The sequence below is a fragment of the Trichosurus vulpecula genome, chromosome 1 (assembly GCF_011100635.1).
Source record: "Trichosurus vulpecula isolate mTriVul1 chromosome 1, mTriVul1.pri, whole genome shotgun sequence".
NCBI classification, from domain to species: domain Eukaryota; kingdom Metazoa; phylum Chordata; class Mammalia; order Diprotodontia; family Phalangeridae; genus Trichosurus; species Trichosurus vulpecula.
The window spans coordinates 157,793,860-157,799,991 of NC_050573.1; positions in this window are offsets into that span (position 1 = coordinate 157,793,860).

Genomic DNA, 6,132 nt, shown 5'->3' on the forward strand with positions numbered 1-6,132 from the left:
GCGCTCACAATCTAATTGGGGAGATGACATGAAAATAACTATGTACAAATGAATTATATACAGGATAAACTGAAAATAATCAAGGCATTAGAATTAAGAGAAATCCTGAAAGACTTCCTGTAGAAGGTGGGTTTTTAGCTGGGGGTTGAAGGAATTCAGTGAAGCTAGAAGGCAGATGAGGAGGGAGTGTATCTAAGCATGTAAGACCGCCAATGAAAATGCCTGGAAGTGAGAGGTGGAGGAACATTGTCACTAGATAAACGGTATGTTGGGAGGAGGGGAGAAGGGTAAGGTCTAAGACTGGAAATGTGGGGTAGTTACAAAGAGCTTTGAACACTGAAGGATTTTATATTTCATGCTGGAGGTGATAGAGCCACTGGAGTTTATTAAGTCGGGGTAACATCAGACCTGCATTTTAGGAAGAATGCTTTGACAGCACAACGGAGGATGGACTGAAATGGGGAAAGATTTGTGGCAGGTAGATGAACCAACAGGCTACTACACTAATCCAGTTGTCAGGTGATAAGGGCCTGTACTATGTCAGTGGAGGGCAGTGTCAGAGGAGAGAAGGGAGTATATATGCAATAGATGTTATGAAGGTAAAGTTGACAGCCATGACAATATATTGAATGTGGAAGTGGTGGGGTGAGAGAGATGACATCTAGATTGTGAGCCTGGATGACTGGGAAGATGGTGTTACCTTCTAGAGTGACAGGGAAGTTTGGAAGGGGAAAGACTGAATTCAATTTTGGGTATGTTAAAAGTTTAGTGTTTGAGATGTCTAAAAGTTAGTGGATGAAAGAATGGAGGTCAGTGGAGAGGTTAAGGCTGGATAAGGAGATTTGAGAATCAGCAGCAGAGAGATAATAGAACTAATGTGCTCTCCAAGTGAAAAGAGGAAAAAAAATAGAGGAAATGGAGAAATAGAGGAAAAAAAGAAGGGACCCAAGGACACCCACGGTTAGCAGGAATGACCTAGACAAAGATCCAGCAAAGGAAACTAAAGAGCAGTCAAACAGATAGAACCAAGAAGAAAACCTAAGGAAAAAGAAGTAGAAAGGAAAAGAGGAATAAAAAAAATGTCAAAGGCTGAAAAAGATTAAGAAAGATGAAGATTTAGAAAAAAGCCGTTAGACACTGGCATTTAAGAGATCTTTAGTAACTCTGGAAAGAGCAGCCAGACTGAAGAAAGTGAAGAATTAAGTGAGAAAAAAAAAGAAGTGGAGAAAGCTATTATGGATTGTGGATGAAGAAAAGGGTTTGGGAATGGAAAGCAGAACAAGAAGTGAAATGATAATACATTGTGATCAAATAAGGCAATTTTAGGGTTTAAGAATGTGGAAGTGATGCTTTGTGGGTATTGGCAAGAAATTTTTGTGTGTGGCTGAGGTTGGGTGGCATAGGTCATGTGAAATGACTGAGTAACTGTAAGGTTAGGGTGCCTGAGGGACTATCAATATGTATGTTGAAGTCCCTTATATGACAGCAGAAATTGGGGGAAAGAGAAAGACTGTGAGGAAGATAGTGAACTCATTAAGTTAAGAAAGGTAGCGTCCTGGAGGTCTGCAATGACTACCAGAATTTTTATTGGGTGGTAGATATGAATTAAGTAAAGTAGTAAAGGAGAGGTCACCAATATGATGGTTGTAGAGAAAGAACCTGGAATAGGCAATGGGAAGTAAGGCACAGTCCAACTCCCCTACTTCAATTAGTGAGTCGGTATGGGGGAGGGGGAAGGAGTGTGGTGGGGTGGGGATGAATTAAAGTGCAGAGTGCAGCCAGTGCTGAAAAGGGCACCCAGAGTCTGTGTCATCAGGAGAGAGCCAGGTCTCAGTGAGAGGCCAAACAAAGGAGTGGGAAAAGAAAAGATTGAAGATGAAAGCAATTTTGTTATGTATGGAGCAGGGATTCCACAGAATACAGCGGAAGGGGTGGGTAGCTTTGGAGATGGATATTAGGAATAAGGCATTAGGCAGTACAGGAATAGGGAATGGGGTTTGAATTATGACTGTCAGAGCTTCAGAATCACTGGGATGGGAAGGGTTTAACTGGCGGGGGGGGGGAGTTTGTTAATCATAAAGGGAAGATTTTAAGATAAATTTTTAATATCCATAGGGTTTTGGCCTCAGGCCTTTAGGGTTCAGGGGGAAGGAGCAAGTATTTGGAGGGAAGAAATGGTGTTAACTCTCCTTCCAATAGAGGAGACCGATTTGATAAAATGGCTCGTCTCCTCACCTCTTTGTTGGGAAGGAGCCCAGGAAGGAGATGGCGCATTACTGATGGAGCTGTGAACTGGTACAACTCTTTTAGAAAGCAATTTGGAATTATGCAAAGTAACTAAAACGTTTGTATTCTTTAACCCACAGATTTTATTACTGGGCTTATACCCTAAGGAGGCCACTGATAAAAAGAAAGCCCCCATATAGATCAAAATACTTATTGCAGCACTTTTGTGATAGCAAGTTGAAAACAAAGTAGATGCCCACAGATTTGGGAAAGGTTATATATGAATGTAATTCTGTAAGAAATGACAATGTGATGAATACAGAAGATGGACTTATATGAATTGATGCAGTGAAGTAAGCAGAATCAAAACAGTACACACAAGACTACAACAATGTAAACGGAAAGAACTACATGCACAAAACAATGAAAAAGGAAGATTGTAAATTGATAGAGAATATGGCTTGAAAGAAGAGATATGAGAAGATGCTCCCATCTCACTCCTTTGAACAGATGGGAGATCCATAACTGTTGCACATATTTTCAGATTTTTTCAATGTACTAATCAGTTATGCTGATTTTTTCCCTTTTTTTGTATTTAAAAAATACTATTTCCTATATGGGCTGGCTTTCTAGGAGGTACAGGGGAAGGATATTGGTGGGGGGGGGGGGAGGGGAATTATGGTGATGTAAAAAACAAAAGACATTAATGAAAACTTATTTTTTTGGAAATTCCCAAACGTCACACTTCAAGGATCTGATTTCATTGGTATAGGTACTCCCTCACTGGATCAACACATCTTATTCTTTTTTTTAATAAGTTGTAGCATCCTCCCCGCCCCCTGCCCCGAAAGAAAAAAAAAAACCAAAACCCAAACCCATCACCCGATAGCCAGCTTCTTGGTAACTAGGTTCTCTAAACTTAGCCAGGCTGGATCTTGAATGACACATTGTCCTTAATGGAATCCTATCTGAAGGCTGTCAAGCTTGCTAGGATCAGTGAGAGTTTGCCCTCTTCTGGCACAGATATTGAGAACACAGGGTCACTTCTAAACTATGATAAGCTAGGAAAGTAGAACGTTAAGTGTAAGGAAGATACCAGTTCTTCCTCCTGGCCCAGTGTGTGAGAGGGCATGAAAGAAAGCGTAGCTAGTACTAGGGAAGCTGGCCAAGGACACAGTGTCTTCCGCTAGGAGTCAGATTTCTAGGACAGCAAGACACAAAGAAAGGAGAGAAACAGAACAGAGTAAGGACTCAGGGTGGGAGAAGTGATTAAGTATATGGTGATGAGAAAGTGAAGAATGGCAACGTTCTCTTTGACATCAGCCTGTCTTCTGGTAATAGGATTTGGAGAGAGAAAAGTGCACAACAAGCTGTATGATCGAGTACCATTATTTGATTGAGGCTCACATACATGAGGGTCTTCTGACAAAGGAGGGCAACATCAACTTATTCAATCTCAAACACCACTAATAGGGAAAAAGAAAATACTTGGCAATTGGGGTCTTTGGAGGCTTGACTGGATGCACAACTCAGTATCAATGTCTTTGACACATCCCAAGATATGAAGTCAGAAAGTATTCTGCAAGAGTGTTTGGCTCCTGGTTAGGTCTGGTATCTGCGACCCTGCTCAAGAGGTTCAGGTGGGTGACAAGCCTGGTGTATGAGGCTCTGGTCCTGGTGGCAGGAAGTTTGATATGTTGGTAGTTACGGAGAGCTGAATGTGGTTGATTTTCTAAGTAAGGAAAAGCAGCTCTGCCTGGTCCCATAGCTAAAGCTTTGGTCCTGGTCAAGGTTATGGTAGCAAAGTTCTCAGACAGTGGTTATGAAAGACTGAGGGACTGTGGATTTCTTCACCCTTCCAGTAGGAAATGGCCACACCTAATGAATGCAGAGCCCCGTGCTAGGTACGAGAGTAGACAAAAAGTTTAGGTAAGACATGGTTCAATGTCCAGTGGCCCTTGAACCCTAAAAGAAGGGCAAACTATAAGTGTCAATTTATGGTTTAATAGTAGTAATCATCGTTGTCTAAAGTTTCAAAAGGTTTCTTTGTATATGGTTACATGTATGTAAAGAAAAAAACCAACCCCCTCAAAAGCAATTTTTTAGGATGGAAAAACAGGTCTCAGGACACCAGAGAGCAATCAGTAATAAAAACCTGTTTAACTTGGCAATACTAGTAGAAAACATAGTAAAAATGTAAATTATTTGGATATCATCAGATTTGCTTTCAGCTGGTTCATGTTAACCAGCACTGAGAAGATAAATATATTAATAATGGTGTGCCAATATTTATTTGCCCCCAAACTGTTCTTACTGCATCCCTGTCTTCTCTCTTCCATTATTATCCACTGCTCCTGGATGAGCATATCCCAATATATATACCCTAAATGAATCTTTACCAGTCTAAGAAATCCTAAAAAACTCACCTGGTGCCTGAAAACCTAGTTTAAATGGTCATTCATTATCCAGTATTTACCCCTAATATATTCTGGCAAGATGCTGTGCTCTCACATTTCTGCAAATCCTAAAACCTTTAAAAGAACATGATTCTTTGTAATCTCTATTGTTCTCAATTATGTCTGAATTATAATCAATCCTCAAAACAAAGGCTGATAAATTTCTAGTGCAAAATGATCTTTTCTGTGTTCCCCAATTCTAACCAAGTAAAGGAAATGACGGTTTCAACAAAGTTTTATTTGATTCATTCATCTTTTATTATTCTTTTGGCAAGTTTCATGATATGAGCAAAACTATATTGCTCACAATAATTAAACACATTCTTTTGCTTCATACAAGTTGTAAACATAATAAAGTGGATAAAATACTTGGATAAAGACATATTCCAGAACTCTGACATATCCCTTTTTGCTCCAAGTTAAGGACAAAGGAAACCTTATGAAGCTCCAATTAGACCAGATTTTACATCATACAAAAACCTAAATTAGCATATGCTGAACTTAATCAACATCTGCCACTATTTAAACTTTGATTTTAGGTTAATACTTAAATGATGGTAAGTAATGTTGAATCAGAATACAAATTCTATAAAAGAAAAAAACTCTCAATAGAAATCTTGTTCATGTCTGCTTTTTAAAATCCCATGAACAAGACAATATTCAGTTCATGATAAAAATATGATAACTACACCAAATGAAAAATTGCTTTTAAACCTATTTGGATAACCTACTTTGCTGTCATGTTTCATGATATCAAATTCATATGAATATTACTGCTTAAAAGTTAGAGATTACTTAGAAAATAAGTCAAAAGCATTAATACTTTAGAATTCTATTCTTTTGTATATTTTTTTACCCAAAAAGCATTTAATTTAAATCATATAAACTTTAGTTATCTACAAAAGAGTTCTGCATATTGGGCAAATATACACAAAGATTATTAATCTGATGCTGATATTTTATTTGTATTCATTCTTCCAAAAAACAAATATATAAAACAAAAGTTATTTGCACTTGCCTTTTTGTAGAGCAAATCATATGCATTTACATATAGGACTTAGGAGCACCATCCAAGTATGGAAACTCTTAGGTCAGGGCTGTCCAAAGCACAGGTCGCGCACCCCCATGCGGCCCGCCTGTGTCCACCACAAGCACAGAATCCAACACAAATGTTTTAGTTAAAGCATTTATGTCAATTTCCACACCCATAGTAAACACAGGAGGGCCACATAAAATTGCACTGCGGACCACATGTGGCCCATGGGCCGCACTTTGGACAGCCCTGCTCTTAGGTTATATTGCGCTCTGGGAAAAGAGAGATCCATTGTTTACGCTTGGATATATTGCATATTATACAGCTATGGGCTCCCAACCAGTGACTTTACATTTTACCCATAACTGAATGATAATCAATCATCAAATGCTCAATTAAGGGAAAGCTAACATAATA